Below are 18,382 nucleotides of genomic sequence, written 5' to 3'. Positions count from 1 at the left end.
AGTTTGTGACTCTAAAAGTTTGAAAAAATTGGTACCGAAGTACATGTATGCACACTGTGCTGATTTTAACTCGAAAATATATGGTTACGTTTCCATTCCTTTTTTTATAGAAATACTTCTTTTATTAATTTAGGAGACCAGTCAATATGCAATTTCAAATTTTCATTTGCATCTAGCTATATTTCAAATATTTTAGTAATAATATAATATTGCAATATCACGCCTGATTATCTGTACGCCTACCTGCTAGCCAAGTGACCAATAGCTAGAAGCACAAAAATCAAATATGTATTCTTTGTTACGCTTGAGCTAACTTTCCCGTTGCTTACCAAAACTGAAATTATTTAATCCATACCAGTTGAAGCTCCAAACTTACACAGAGTACCAATTCGGTGAGTAGATATTCTCAATAACAGTGGACTAATGGTATATTATGATACACAAACTGTTAGTATCACCTTCATTAATTTATTCGTGCTTATCACCGCTAGTAAAATATATAATAAACAAAATTTATGTTTCTGCATATTACTTATATCTTGTATTGTTGTTGATTAATAGAAGTGGATTATCCTCCTAGTTAATCTACATAGTATCGGTATATGGTTCGATTTACTATCAAACAAAGATGGCTGCTTTAAGTAGTTTTTGCTAACAGCTTCTAAATAAGGTTTGATCTTGTTTATTGACTGTTTTGATCAATTTATCTTGCTGACTAATGAAACTAAGATCTTACAGTTGAACTTCCCAGATGCTGCACTTTCTCATCAAATTTTTAAAATAACTAAAATTCCTAAGAAAAAGAATGTCCTTTTTCCATAACCCGATGTTTATTTTAAGAAGAAGAAACATATATAATAGATATCCCTTGAAAATAAATTATAAGAATAGAAAATAAATGTCTGAGCCTTTAAATACTGAATAGCCACCTTATATTTCACTCAATGATCAACTCTTCGGCCCACCCTGCTGACATGTCTGTCTGCCATGATAAACCTATATTAAAATAGTGAGAACCATGAGTGAATATTCATTATTTAATTTTGTTTCAGAATTAGCCTCATTGTCCAGAATTGAAACTATATGTTTCAAGTTTTTTATTGTGAACCACGTAGTTTTAGGAGGTTCTAGCTACTTCTTGTTGCAATAGTGAATTAACTTGTTATTCTATATATGTCTATCTGTACATGACTGATATCAGATACAACATCGTCCTTAGCTTTAGGAAATGTTTAGCAAACTGTAAGTAAACGGAAAAGTGCAATACGTTTGATAGGTTAGCAAGTAATAAAAACATATTTAGCTGAGTGTTTAGTTAATGAATCACACAAAGTTGTTGGGAAGCATTCATCCTATACAAACTTATTGATGTTTCTAGAATACTGTTAATCTCCTTTTGTTGGTGTGAACTGTGTTTTCACACTGTAGATAGTTGATGGGGTAAACTAATATTATTTTCCATACTTCAGAATGAGAAACCTAGCCGTTGGAGTGATAAACAGTGACAAGCATATAAAATTCCTAATTCATAATAACAAAAATAGCTAGTTTGCAATCACTTTAGGCAATTGCCGGTATACATGGATAGTTGTCAGTAGAATGTAGTTGTTTGTCTGGTAGTCAAGGAATAGGGCTAAATCTTGAAACTAAAACTTCATACATTTTAAACTCAGCAGTAGTTATTAAAATTAGAATTTATTGTGTGAGTTTATTTTCTTGCACGCTAACTCATAGTTTGTTTAAAATACACACATATATGTTTTGGTTAGCCTATCTTTCTCTAAAAAAATATAAATTTACACGTAAAATAAAAACGAGTTGCAAAAACGTGATCATAAATTTTACTATAGGTCGATCTACTTACAACAAACGATCTACTTTAAATACATGTAAACTTGGAGGCTGAATTGTTCTAACATTAGAATAAGGCGTACCTCTAGATTTTGCTATGGTAAAATAGTTTTTGGGTTTTTATCTCAGGGGGAGTTAACCCATTGTAGAATTACCAATTACAGTCAATAACTAGCTTGATTAAAAACATACCTACATGTAGATACTATGTTCGTGAAAGTCTGTTTTGAAAGTTGCAATAGTGATGTAACTTGTAACACTCTATGTCTATCTGTACATGGCTGATATCAGACGCAACAATCCTTAGTTTTAAAAAAAGGTTTAGTAAAGTGTAAGTAAACTGGAAAGTGCAAAATGTACTATAGGTTAGCAAGTGATAAAGATATATTTAGCTGAATGTTTAGTTAATGCAATGCATAAAGTTGTTGTGAGGTATTCATCCTATACAAACTTATTACATAGTTAGTGGTTACTGCCTTGATAAATCTATTGTAATTCTATTGGCTAAGTAAATGGGTTCTTCCATGTGTCGGTATATACAGGTAGTGGTCAGTGGGCTGTAGTTGTTTGTCTGGTAATCAAGGAATAGGGCTAAATCTCGAAATTAAAGCTTCATACATTTTAAACTCAGCAGTCGTTATTAAAATTAGGATTTATCGTGTGAGTTTGTTTCTTGCACGCTAACTAATAGTTTATTTAAAATACACACATATATGTTCTGGTTTGCCTATCTTTCCCTAAAAAAATAGAAATTCACACACCAAATAAAAATGAGTTGTAAAAAGGAGATCATAAATTTTACCATAGGTCGATCTACTTACAACAAAGGATCTACTTAAAAAAATTTGGAGGCTGAATTGTTCTAACATTAGGGTAAAGCGTACCACTAGTTCTTACTATGGCAAAATAGTTTTTTGGTTTTTATCTCAGGAGAAGTTAACTCATGGTAAAATTACCAATTACAATCAATTACTAGCTTAATAAAATAAAAATAAAATCCTGTACATTACACGCGAAAGACCAAGGTTTCTAAACTACAGGTTACTGCGGAGTAAAAGTAAACAGGTTGCCACAGTTGGCACAACATTTAAGTTATCTTTAATGTAGTCATCATTAATCAAGCAGTTGATTTTTACTTTGACTTAACATTGTTACTGATCTTAAGAGAAAGTAATAACATTTTCCTTTGAATTTGTGTCAAATTCTATTTTTTGTTCTACTTCTTGAATGTTTATCTTTTTTAAATTTATCTCCACATTCATACAAGTCTTTTTTTAAATCTAGACATTGCTAGGCGACCCTGCGGAAACACGATAACGCGAACAAATTGAATAATAGGAAGAAAGAGGTTTGTGTTAGATTGGAAGTGAGAAAGAGTTTAGAAGGGTGGCTGAAATGAGAAAGAGAAGAATGTATCTCTCAGTTGAGGGGTATATTTTAGGTGTAATGTGTAGGTGTAAATTAATCTAGAATGTTTTGAATACAATGCAGTAAAATGTAAAGTTAGGATTAATCAGGAAACACTTTATCAAAGATTAGGTAGGTCATGTTGGCATATTACACATCAATTCTAGCTGTGAAGATTAGTCTGTGCAAATGAATTGAGGTAGTCTTGGTTTAAAAGTGTAACAAAGGTTTAGCTTAATAGTGTAGTATTGTTGAGAGTCAGGTAAGTTTGTGAGATAGGTGAGTTATAGTTGATAGTTATGGGAATGGGAGTTAGAGCTGTTTATAAACAGTACTAAATTAGAAAGTCTAGCAGACAACTGTAAAGCAAGACAAGTCACATCGGTGATAAATTTAGTTGTCATCAGCCATAGGTAATGTTACATGAGTAACTGAATAATAAAGCACAATCATAAATTATATGTATACTTCCATATCTAGTTGGAGTATGTTAGTAATAAGTCATAGTCACAAATCAGTTATCAAGCAATCGTCACAGGTACATAAATACCAACGATATGTCTTGTTAAATTTTGGAAACATAAGTTGATGTCTTTACATTTTAAATAAGCCATAGATGCATGTCTTCATAAACCTTATCTTTTTGTTTTTAAAGATTTCATATTGGTACCTTTTAATAAAACTAAGAAGCTAAGTCTTAATATTAGCAAAATCTATCAGGTAATCAGGTGCCAAGTTTGGTAGTAGCATCTTACTGTCAAGTTTCTACAAGAATGCAATCACAAAGTTAGGTAACTGAAACCGTGGCAAGTTATTTTAACTTAAGTTTAAATTTATCCCAGTTGGTGGCCTAACCTTTGAAAATCCAATCATGGAAAGCATGTGATAGAATAATTTATACATTTTAAATCTACAAGTATAATGTATTATAACGAAATGAAATTTTTTTTCTACTGTTAGAAGTGTATAGAGTATACATGGGTACCGACGACTGTTTGCCACGCATAGCTTAGGTAATTGAGTAAAAGATAATAGCTTGGCATGCATAAAACTGGCACATTCTGATTCATTGGTTCAAAAATTTCATTCATGATTGATCACTGTTTTACCGCCGCACTATTTCATCAGGCAGAAAGCAATCATTAGACCAAGCTAATCGCTAAACCTAATTGCTAACCCACAGCGGTTGCCCTAATTTTAGCTCGCTACTCATATAAAATTCAATATTTACACTCAACCCTGACTTCCAATTAAATCCAAACAAAAACTTAGTCACACACACACACACACGCACGCACGCACGCACGCACGCACGCACGCACACACACACACACCTGTGAGAATAATTTTACCATCAAATTGGGGACATATTGTTGCAATGGTGTTGACATTGTCTATGACTGACTGTGTTCTTCTGTTTTAATTGGTCAATGTGCTCAGAAAACTTGTTAAAAAGCACATTCATTGGAGTTGATATTTTGGGATTAAATTTGGAACATCGAGCAGCAATTGTATTAGGAATGATGATGACTGTGATTTCAAATAAAATAATCAGTCAATGTCCCCAAATTAATGGTTAAAATATCATACACACCTGTGAGAATAATTTTACCATCAAATTGGGGACATATCATTACAATGGTGTTGACATATTCTATGACTGACTGTTTTCTTTTGTTATAATTGGTCAATGTGCTCAGGAAACTGCTTAAGAAGTATATTTATTGGGATTGATATTTTAGCATTAAATTTGGAACATTGAGCAGCAATGGTATTAGCAATGATGATGACTGTGATTTCAAATAAAATAATCAGTCAATGTCCCCAAATTAATGGTTAAAATATCACACACACACACCTGTGAGAATAATTTTACCATCAAATTGGGGACATATGGTTGCAATGGTGTTGACATATTCTATGACTGACTGTGTTATTTTGTTATAATTGATCAATGTGCTCAGGAAATTGCTTAAGAAGCATAATTATTGGGATTGATATTTTGGCATTAAATTTGGAACATCTTGCAGCAATGGTATTAGTAATGATGATGACTGTGATTTCAAATAAAATAATCAGTCAATGTCCCCAAATTAATGGTTAAAATATCATACACACCTGTGAGAATAATTTTACCATCAAATTTGGGACATATCATTACAATGGTGTTGACATATTCTATGACTGACTGTTTTCTTTTGTTATAATTGGTCAATGCGCTCAGGAAACTGCTTAAGAAGCATATTCATCGAGGTTGATATTTTGGCATTAAATTTGGAACATCTTGCAGCAATGGAATTAGGAATAATCATGACTGTGATTTCAAATAAAATAATCAGTCAATGTCCCCAAATTAATGGTTAAAATATCACACACACACACACCTGTGAGAATAATTTTACCATCAAATTGGGGACATATGGTTGCAATGGTGTTGACATATTCTATGACTGACTGTGTTATTTTGTTATAATTGATCAATGTGCTCAGGAAATTGCTTAAGAAGCATAATTATTGGGATTGATATTTTGGCATTAAATTTGGAACATCTTGCAGCAATGGTATTAGTAATGATGATGACTGTGATTTCAAATAAAATAATCAGTCAATGTCCCCAAATTAATGGTTAAAATATCGTACACACCTGTGAGAATAATTTTACCATCAAATTGGGGACATATCATTACAATGGTGTTGACATATTCTATGACTGACTGTTTTCTTTTGTTATAATTGGTCAATGTGCTCAGGAAACTGCTTAAGAAGCATATTCATCGAGGTTGATATTTTGGCATTAAATTTGAAACATCGAGCAGCAATGGTATTAGGAATGATGTTGACTGTGATATCAAATAAAATAATCAGTAAGTGTCCCCAAATCAATGGTAAAAATATCATACACACCTGCGATAATTTTTCTACAACTAATATTGGGATATCTTTTCATGATAAAATTTCTACTAATTTGTTAAACTAATGGTTACAAACTTGCTGATTAAAATACCAAACATTCCCTTGTGATGGTGAAAAGTACCGACTCCCCATTAGACTAGAATTGAGCGAATTTATGATATCGTGTGCACTTGTAATAGTTTGTCAATTGTACCTAAATAACTAATATACCTGTATACTAATACATACACACTTTTCTTTTATGTTTACATCATACATCAGAAAAATTGTATGACAACATACTTGAGACTATTTTTGACGGTTTGCAGTTACAATAACTGGCCAATTACTTCAAAAAACATTGACTGTAGTATCATACATAATTTGGATGATGTACACGCCTTCAAATGGAACAAAGTTTATTTCAATAGTACCGAGATAGCTCAAATCAGTGTGTGCAGTGATAGTATTTATTTAACACTCCGAAGGTAATGGTTAAAATATTTTGCATACTTTTGGTCATATCTGCACTAAAAATTGAGTCAATCTTGTTATTAAATATTTGAATAGATTACAATTAAATGTATGGTTTTTGCAAAGATGGGCAACTCAATATATTTTTAAGAAAATGTAATAGAAGGCAAATTTTTGGTACAGATAGCACGTTTTATAAAACATAATTATATTTTTATAAGGTAAAAGTTATTGGGCTTACATTAGGTATATTGGAGATACCAATGCTTCATTTCCAAAGCTTGATTCTAATATGTCTCCGCCTATGCTTGGCTTTTCATGCATGGTTTACAAACAAAGGAATTGCACAAAAATTTAGATTAAAAGTGGTAATCATCAAGTGCAACCAAACAAAAAAGTATGACTAAAATTAACTGTATCCAAATTTATTTGGCTTCCTGATTTAAAAAAAATTACTCACATTTGCTTGCCTGGTTATTTTTACTTTTGTTTAAAAAAGTTAACTCGTGATCGCGCGATGTAAATTTTCTGATTGCTGCTTTTGGTAGTGATAAAATGAGATGTAGCAACATACTTTATCGATTATAGTAATTAAATTTGTTGCCTATTCAGGGCTTAGGAGTTCTATGAAAACTATGTTGAAATGTTTACCTTGAACATACTCGCGTTAAATGTTAAAAAGTCTTAAATCTAAATAGACATCAGCCTTCAACCCAGGCCTAGCTGTTTGCAATTCAAAACCTTAACTTGAACAGATCACCGTAAATTCTGTGAAGCAATTGATTACACTGAATTTATTACTAAACATAAAAGTCTAAGGTCGATTCACCCTTTGCGCACCATACATGTGTAGAATTAGTACTTTAAATAGGTTTAATAAAGAACTATTAAACTTCTAAGTTGACATTTGGGGAAAATTAAGTGATGGATAACTTTTACAAGCACATTTACGAAAGTGTGGGAAAAGTATCACATACCGACAACTCAGAAATGGTTGAAAAGAACAAAAATAAGCCAGAGTTATCTTCTCTACGCAAAAGTCCCCGTTTATTAGATAAAAAATTCATACACGTGTGTGATGTGATGTCCCCAAAGTTAGTGTTAAATTCTCATGAGCTATAACTGAAAAACGGATAAGATGACAGCTCCAAAAATCAGTGCATTTGTAAACCCAACAAAAAATGTTTTAATATGTTATTTTTTAAAGCTCTTAATGATAGATGAAAAATGTCCTCAAAGTGATGGTAAAAATATCGCGTCCCCAATTGCATGCGTTTACAAGACTGTGTGCGTGCGTGCGTGTGTGTGTGTGTGTGTGTGAACTTGTAAATGCATGCAATTGGGGACTCACACTGGAATTTAACAGACAAATTGGGGACGTTCGGAAATTGGGGACGTCCCCAATCTTTTAAACCCTTTTTTCTTATAAAAAACTAAAAAATATATAGTTTAATCCAACTCCCGACAAAATCTGAGCACTGTCCCCAATTGCCTGCAATTGTACGAGAACATCTGTGAGTGTGGGTGTGTGAAAAAATATGTAAGTCCCCATAAAGTTTGTTAAATTCTTACACACATTTGACCTGTTTCCATTTGTGAGTAGGCAAATATTTTCGGAGTTTTCTTCTCATTGAAACTTTTTACCTAACAATTGGGGACATTATATCTTATTGGGGAGCTAATTTCTACCTTGTAAAAACTCACAATATTTGCGAGTTGCTACAAGAATGAAATTACAAGAGATGAAAACTCACAATATTTGTGAGTGAAAAGTCACAATATTTGTGAGTTTTTTTTTAAATGTAGCTTCGGAAGCAAATTGAGCGTTTACACTATTTTTGAACTTATGTTTAGCTAAAGGCTATATTTGCTCTTCTGCATTACAAATGTATTTTGTAGTTTAGCATTTGCAGAGTTTTTTTTACAATATAATGTATTTGGTCAGCAGTTATACACGCTCAGCAGACATTTGAAAGTGTGTCTCGTTTGCTTCCTTCAATAGTTCAGGCCTTTAATAATCCTTGAGAGCTCTTGTACTTTTTCAAATATTCTCACATATGCATCCTTCTTTACTTAGTAGCTTTTATTTTTAGTATGGTTGTAGTTTATACGCAATAAAAAAAAATTGTGCTTTATTATTCAAAAGATTTGTTTGAATTCATTACTTACATTTCTTACATAAGTTATAGCTGCATAAAATCTCAGGTTAATTTCACATAGTCTTAAGCATAAGATCTCTGTACATGTACTTTATTGACTTCAAATCTTGATCCATTGTATCTCTTTGCAAGAACTTTACTACATCATTCTTCCTTGATATTTTTAGACTGAATAAAATATTAAAATAAAACATGTAGCCTCCAATGCTTTCTCTAACTCGTTTACATTTTTTCTATATCTATGAATAATAATGGTCAAAATTCTGATTTAAAATATATTTTAAAAGTTAACTTGAATGTCTGATAATTTTGGTTCAAAACATTTAAAACAAACATTATTAAACCAATTTCAAGTGTCTCTGCAAATTTGTAATCTGAGATCTGTATGTTGTTAGAATTCAATGAAATTTTCTGTTTTTTCTTTCTCAAACCAACGGTCCATCATTGAACTTTTTTACTATGTAATATTCTTTCATCAGCTCCACTAAAAAACTTTCGTTGCTGTTTGACAAGGTAGTATATCTTTAGAGAATGAAACAGCTACATGGAAAATTCTGCCATACATTTGTCGCTCCTCATCGAAAATACTTATAGTTGTTTTAGAAAATATATATATTTCATCAAGTTTATATTGAGTATGTTAACAATACCAATCTCTTTATCTAAAGCTTGATTGTAATTAAACTCTTATGTCCCTATGCTTGCTTTTCATGTATGGCTTGAAAACAATGGAATTATACAAGTTTCTAGTTTAACCAATTGCGGTTATCAATGTGTAAAACTAAGCAGCAGTGTCAACATTTAATGAATATATTTAATTCTTTTTGGCTTTTGGATTTTTGAAAAAGTGCTTGTCATCACCTCACTTGTTCTTTTTACTTTTGTTTATAATAGTTAACTCATGCTGACGCAATGTAAATATGTTGATGACTGGCATTGCTAGCAGTATAAAATGAGATACGGCAACAAAATTAATTCAGTAACGTAATTAAATTTGTTGTCTGTTTATGTCAATCGCTAATGGCTTAACGCTGAGTTATCCTTCGTACATCATACATGTGTATCATCATTAATAGTTCCTAAAAGTAAACTAAAAAAGTGTCATAATATGTATATTTATTACTCAACAAAGATTTCATAGACAACTATAGAACTTTTGAACTGAGTTTGAAGTAGAAATGAAGTCATGCATAACTTTTAATAGCATAATTGTGAAAGTGTGCACATGAGATTGCACATGAAATTGTCCACCAAGCACATGAAATTGGCAAAAAATTAAGTATACAAAAAAGCAAAGTGTTTTTGCATACTCGCAAACAATAAAAATTTTTTTTGGGGTGTTAAATGGGTGTGAAATACTGACCGCAAATAATCGTCAACATGAATGATTTTTAATGTTTATTTTTACTTCATTCATGGGAATGCAACATATTAAAATTTTTTTAATTTTATTGTAGTATTCATCATATATAATTTTAGCTGGATTTCAGTAGTGTATATATGTAAGAGCCTAATACGGTTCAGTGAATGCATGAAACTTTGTTTGTTATACGATACAAAGCCAAATGCGCTTAGCTAACGTCTCAGCACTTAAGCAATGCATACTGAAAATCTATATATAAATATCAGTGTCTTTTTGTCTTTTATTGTATGTTCATTTATAATAAGTATGCATTGTTTTAACATAACAATGCATAACTTACATGACTCTCTCATAAGCTTGATTGATATGATAAGCAAGAATATTGCAATCAGTAGAGAGCTGTAGTAGAACTGAAACAGGCACAGTATAAATTACACAAATATATAAAAAGTACACAGAAATAAATGCAGTACGCAGAAATAAAAAAAAACACCTTCATTTGAAACCGTCATTTTTATCACCCGTGCAAAATCGGGCAATCTGCTTGTTTTATATAAAGCAAGAGAGGCTGCTACCTATTTGTAAAAATTCACAACAATAAAAAATCTAAAGAAGTTAGACCAATATAAAGAAAAACATTTTTTATAATTAAAACACAGAATGAAAGTAAAACTTCTGTTGATCACCAAAAAATACCAAATAGTAGATCCCTGGTCAAAGATTTTCAAAATCACACTGGCAAAACTGCTAGCAATTTCTTGTTAACCGTTTTTTTAATTATTCTTGAAAAGTTATTACTTGCGCTGTTTTAATTAAAAAAGTTTACAGGTAAACGTTTGTTATTTTGCTATTTTTAATTTTGTTCCAGAAACTTTGCAATTATTTTTTATAGATTGCATTGTAACAAACTAATTTTAGATATCAATAGCGATAGGGCAATAAACTAATTATGGTGCTGTTGTTATAGTGATTCCTAATTTGAAGTAAACAGTTTTATGAGAATTATTCTATAGCGGGCCATTGACTACTTCTGTTGGAGAGCTTACCTACAGTTTTAATGTTTGAAAAACCGACTCATTTAACTTTTTGTTGGTCATAGTTGCTTGTTTTTCTAATAGTTACTTTAAAAAACTCTCACAGCATTGGTAAAATTTTCGTGCTATTTGAGATTTGTTTGAGCCAACATGTTATCGCTTCTCAACCTTTGCCTGTCATACATTTAGCCTGTAGTGTCTTGCTTATGATTATGTAACATCGCAGAACCACAAGTTAAATATAGAGAACAAAGAAACTTATTCAGTACTGCTGGTCATCTGTAATAACAAGATTATAACATTGGATGCTTTACACACCAAATCAAAGACAAATAAGATGTTTACTTCCATAAAATTTGTGCTATGCAATTTACAAATATTCAATGAGTTTATTATTTTCCATTTACTCCGCTCTATAATATTCTATTGGCACAAGGCTTTATTGTTAATTAAAAACCAAGCAGATGCAGTGAGTGAGACATGTTTTTAATAAAATAGCTTGTAAATTTCACAGACACTGCAAATAATTTGTCAATAATTTACCTAGGCGTGAGATTTTGAATTTCATTTGCAATATCACCCAGTTAGCCTCAAACAGAACAAATTGTATTTGTTTTGTATTAATGATACTCATGTTCACCTTCACTTTAAATCACATTGTTTTTACTATGCCAATCTTTTTAAGAAAGTGCGTACTGATTTGCCAATATAAATAGTTTTAAAAATGCATCAAATTACTGCTCAGGCGCCAAATAGTAATGTTATATGTTTTATATAGAGAAAATAAAGTGAACCACCTGTAATAATCAAGCCGGATCATATTTTCAAAATATTACATCTGAATTGATGTTGCACACAAAGATCACTGTTATCATAAACTATACAGACATAGATCAATGTTGTCAAATATTTCCCATGGAAACATCCTATTTGACATTCGCAAAAATTTTTTATAGATTGCAGTGTAGCAAACTAATTTTAGATATCAATAGTGCAATAATTTACTTATTGTTCTATTGTTATTGTGATTGCTAATTTGAACTAATCAGTTTTATGAGAATTATTTTATAACTGGTCATTGACAACTTCGGTTGTAAATTTTATCTACAGTTTCAATGTTTGGAAAACCCATCTAATTGTACTTTGTGTTACTGATAGTTGCTCTTTTTTCCATAATTACTTTGAAAAAGTCTCACGGCATTAGTGAATATTTGATGCTGTTTGCGATTTGTCTGACCCAACATGTTATCGCTTCTCAATCTTTGCCTGTCATACCTTGAGCCTGTAGTGTCTTGCTTATGATTATGTAATATCGAAGAATCAGGAGTTAAATCTGGAGAACAAAGAAATTTATTCAGTACTGCTGGTCATATACAATAACAAGATTATAACATTTGATGCTTTGTACACCAATCAAAGACAAATCAAATGTTTACTCTCCTAAAGTTTGCTCTTGCTAGCATATACAATTTACAAATATTTGATGAATTTAGTATTTTCTGTCTACTTTGCTCTACAGTATTCTATTCTGCGCAAAGCTTTATGGTTAGCTAAAATGCAAGCAGACTCAGCAAGTGAGACATGCTGTAAATGCTATGGTGGCTTCAAAATCCCCAGACACTGCAAATAGTTTTTAAGAATCTACCCAGGTGCCAGGTTTTAAACTTTATTTGCAACATCACCTAGCTAGCCTCAAACAGGAAATATTACATTTGTTTTGGATTAATGATAGTCATGCTCACGTTCATTTCAGATCACATGATTTTCACTAAGCCCATTTTTTAAGGAAATGCGTACATATTTGCCTATCTAAACAGCTTTCGCAGTGCATCAAATCACTGCATAGTTTCCGAAGAATTATCACATGCATCTTAAATAGAAAAAATAAAATGAACAAAAGCTAACAATCAAGACAAATCATATTTTTAAAATATTTCATCTAAATTGATGTTGTTCCCATAGACTACTATTATCATACGCTATACTGACATAGGGCAATATTGTCAAATGATTTATTTGATAACATTATGAAAAACAAAACATAATATTGAACACAAATTAATTCTTTAATTGGACTATCGAATTTACAAAGAGTTGAACAGTTACATTTTAAAACAAATATGAAGGGTATTTCTTATAAAACCTTTTTCAATTTCTCAAGAGAAATTTAGTATTTTGACAATTTTAATGCAATTTAACCATGAGCAACTTATACCAGAAGAAAATTATGATAGACAATAGAATTAGATCACCCTAACTACGAAAGGTTTAAAGTCATGTATTTACTGACTTGCTTTAGTTTTTAATTTAAATTGCAATTGGAAAAAATCTTTTAAACCCAAAATGCATGATTCTCAAAGTTGATTGTTGAAATATCACACTTTCAAAGTTTTTTTCTTTTGCATCACGTTAGATAGTTCGGTTGATGTACCGGCTTGCACAGCAAGAACTCTAATAGTGAGTGATTATTGCAAAGTTGTTTTCTAGTGTCGTTGTTTTTGTAATAATTTTTGTTTAATATCCGTCGTTTTGGTATACTTTCAGTGTTGGTAGAGATTCTCCTGAACCAAGTAAATATTATTACTTTCCACTGATTTTCTGCTAAACATTAAGCAGCAAGGGTCCAGGTAATCATGATGCAACATCAAACAGCAACAAGATCTATTAATAGAACAAAGGAAATTATGCAATACGGTTACTTGCAGGCAATAATAAGATCATATGGTTTGCGACTTATACACAGTCTCTCATCCAGAGAAGAAATTTTTTCTTTAAAAATATGCTCTCCATAACATACTACACTTAAAAATATTTAACGGTTTTAATTACAATGCTAATTTTATATGAAGCAAGAGAGGTTGATAATTGCTTATAAAATTCACAATAATAAAAAGTCTGCAGGAAGGATACCAATTTGCAAAAGTATTTCTGATAATTTAGACACGAAGTTAAACAAAAACTTGTGTTGAGCACCAATAATTACCAACTGGTAGATCCCTTGTAGAAAATTCGCAAAAGCACACTTGCAAAATTGCCTGAAGATCCTTGTCAACTGTTTGTTATTACTGCTGACAAAGTTATTACTTTTGGTCTTTTACTCAAGGAAGGTCACAAGCCAAAACTCCTGTTTTGTCAATTTGTAATTTTGTTTGAAAAACTACACAAGTCTTTTTAAAAATTGCATTGTAACAAAATAATTTTAGATATCAATAGCAATAGTGCAATAACCTACTTATTGTTCTATTGTGATTGCTAATTTGAACTAAACATTTTTTTTTAAATTATTCTATAGCTGGCCATTTACTACCTTTGTTGGAAAGCTTACCTATAGTTTTAAAGATTGGAAAACTCATCTCACTTTACTTTGCGTAGCTCATACATGTATATAGCCACCCCTTTTTATTAATAAATGCTTTGAAAAAGTCTCACAGCATTGATAAACTTTCTGCTCTGTTTAAGAGTTTTCTGAGCCAACATGTTTATGACTGTTGAAACTTTGCCTGTCATACATTGAACATGTCTTGTTCTGCTTATGATTATGTAATATTGAAGAAGGATCAATTAAACTTAGGGAACAAAGAGACTTATTCAATACTGCAATCAGTAAAGTTCAGCGCTGCTCATGCACAATGACAAGATTATAACATTTTCTGCTTGTACACTAAATCAAAGACAAATAAGATCCTAAACCCTTACAAAGTTTGTGCTCAATAGCATAGACGCTTTACAAATATTAAATGAACTTAGCATTTTATGTCAACGCAGTTCTATAATATTCTATTCTGTGCGCGGCTTTATGGTTAGCTAAAAACCAAGCAGATTCAGTGAGTGAGACATGTTGTTAATGAAATGGTAGCTTGTAAATCTCACAGACACTGCAAATAATTTGTCGAAAATCTACCTAGGCACAAGATTTTAAACTTTATTTGCAACATCAGATAGTCATGCTCACTTTTATTTTATATCACATGGTTTCCACTATGCCCATTTTTTTAAAGACATGCGTACATATTTGCCAATCTAAACAGCTTTCACAATCCATCAACTTACTGCACAGTTGCCAAAGAGTTATGCCATGTGTTTTGAATCGAAAAAGTAAAGTGAACAACAGTTAACGGTAAAGACGAATCACCTTTTCAAAATATTTCATATTATTGGATGTTGCTCAAATAGATGATTATTATCATAAACAATACTGACTTAGTTAAATATTGCCGAAGGTTTCACGTTGAAATGTTATACTTAAAAATTTATTAAATACTTAAAGAATTTGATAGTTACTGTCCATTTTTATTTTTAAAAACTTCAATATGAATTAAAAGCCAAACAGGCATAGCAAGTGAAATGTGTTTGACAGGTTGTATTTTGTTTCACAGATTCTGAAAATAAATAATTCTGGCAAATACCTACTTAGCGGACAGCAAATCACCTTTAGTTGCAATATTGTCTTTTAGCTGTACACAAATTATATTATATTTGTATTGCATTAGTGTTGTTGTCTTGTGTATGTGTGCCAATTATGGGCTCAATAGTTTCTATCATGCAAATATTTGAAAGAAAATAAATATTTTTTAATACACCTAATAATTTTTGTACAGGAATTGGTAAAAATCCCAAACTAATAGGTTAAATGTCATACACACCCATGATAATAATTCCAAAACCGAAATGAGGATATATTATTGCAATGCTATTTCTATTATTTGGTTAAACTAATGTTTGCAAAATTAATCGTTGAAACAACAAACACACCTCCAATTTCTCAATGTTTCATGAATTTTTTATGGATAAAAGTATACTTAATTTATTCATTAATATTCTAAAAGTAATGGTTGTATTTTAATTAACGGTTTTGATAATATTCGTAGTTATTGAAACAGCATTGAGAAATTTTATGACTGTATGTACAGTTATGATATTTGCTTTATGTTTTTAAACCAATGGCCATACAAACAAATGTTCATGCACTGATATTTTTACCATCAATTTGGGAACATCTTATTACAAATTTTTTGAGATTGGTGGCGACTAATTGTGCTCTTATAATCATTGTGTAATGTTCCAAACTAATGGTTGTAATATAATAAGTATTTGTTGTGGTATTCATCTTTCCAAATTAGAGATATTTTATTCTTTGTCATCAAATGTAACAACAAAATGAAGGAAACTTTTTGTAACATCCTTGATATGAATTAATACTAGGTATGCACCAGTAAATTTTGACAATTATTTCAAACCAATGGTTAAAAGATCATGCAAACTCGTGGTTATATTTGAAGCCTCAAATTAGCAACAACATAGCACAATGGCGTTGAGATGCTATATCACTCAAACTGCTTTTGTAATAATTGCTCAATATCTCGAGCAAATGGTTAAAAAATCATACAAGCTTTGTGGAGATAACGAAGCGAGCATTAGGGACATTTTATTACAGATACTTTGAGCTGTTGTATGACTGTGAGCGGAGTTGCATATTGGCCAACTTCCCAGAATAGTTACATAATTATAAACACTGGTGATGGTATTTTAGCATCTATTTGGGGACATCTTGTCACAATAGCTATGAGATGCTTGATCACTGTGTGTAGATTGGTAATAATTGATCAATGTTTCAAACTAATGGAAGCAAAATCATTCACAGTTGCAATATTAGTTTTAGCACAAAATTGGTGAAGTTTTCCCACACATTCGCTTTAAGATGGTTGGCGAATAAGTGTGCACTTACAATTATAGATCAATTTTTTCAAGCTAATGGTTCAAATATAACTAAAACTTCCTGTGATATTTGTGCCATTAAATTAGAGAGATTTTTCCACAGCCCAGATGCTTTGAAATGATTAGTGACTGTACGTGAACTTACAAAAAATTGTAAAGTCATATGCAGATGTGATAATAGTTCTGTGATCAAATTGAGACATCTTGGCATGATGAATTTACATGGCTTAAAACTGCACATTATTTTATCATAATTGGTTAATGCGACCATAGAAATGTTTAAAATAGCGTAAACATGTCTGAGATATTTGGCTCTCAAATAACGGCCATCTTACAGCAACGGTTTTTAGATTGTTCATGACTGTGATTTCACACATAATAATTGTTCTATGTCCCCAAATATATAGTTAAAATATCATACACACCTGTGAGAATAATTTTACCATCAAATTGGGGGCATATTGTTGCAATGGTGTTGACATTGTCTATGACTGACTGTGTTCTTCTGTTCTAATTGGTCAATGTGCTCAGAAAACTGCTTAAAAAGCATATTCATTGGAGTTGCTAGTTTGGCATTAAATTTGGAACATCGAGCAGCAATGGTATTAGGAGTGATGATGACTGTGATTTCAAATAAAATAATCAGTCAATGTCCCCAAATTAATGGTTAAAATATCGTACACACCTGTGAGAATAATTTTACCATCAAATTGGGGACATATGGTTGCAATGGTGTTGACATATTCTATGACTGACTGTGTTCTTTTGTTGTAATTGGTCAATGTGCTCAGGAAACTGTTTAAGAAGCATATTTATTGGGATTGATATTTTAGCATTAAATTTGGAACATCGAGCAGCAATGGTATTAGCAATGATGATGACTGTGATTTGAAATAAAATAATCAGTCAATGTCCTCAAATCAATGGTTAAATTATCATACACAGCTGTGAGAATAATTTTATCATCAAATTGGGGACATATTGTTGCAATGGTGTTGACATTGTCTATGACTGACTGTGTTCTTCTGTTTTAATTGATCAATGTGCTCAGAAAACTCCTTAAAAAGCACATTCATTGGAGTTGATATTTTGGGATTAAATTTGGAACATCGAGCAGCAATGGTATTAGGAATGATGATGACTGTGATTTCAAATAAAATAATCAGTCAATGTCCCTAAATTAATGGTTAAAATATCACACACACACACCTGTGAGAATAATTTTACCATCAAATTGGGGACATATTGTTGCAATGGTGTTGACATTGTCTATGACTGACTGTGTTCTTCTGTTTTAATTGGTCAATGTGCTCAGAAAACTTCTTAAAAAGCACATTCATTGGAGTTGATATTTTGGGATTAAATTTGGAACATCGAGCAGCAACGGTATTAGGAATGATGATGACTGTGATTTCAAATAAAATAATCAGTCAATGTCCCCAAATTAATGGTTAAAATATCGTACACACCTGTGAGAATAATTTTAC

Source organism: Watersipora subatra, chromosome 8 (assembly GCF_963576615.1).
Source record: "Watersipora subatra chromosome 8, tzWatSuba1.1, whole genome shotgun sequence".
Lineage (NCBI taxonomy): Eukaryota > Metazoa > Bryozoa > Gymnolaemata > Cheilostomatida > Watersiporidae > Watersipora > Watersipora subatra.
Note: the sequence above shows the minus strand (reverse complement) of the source record.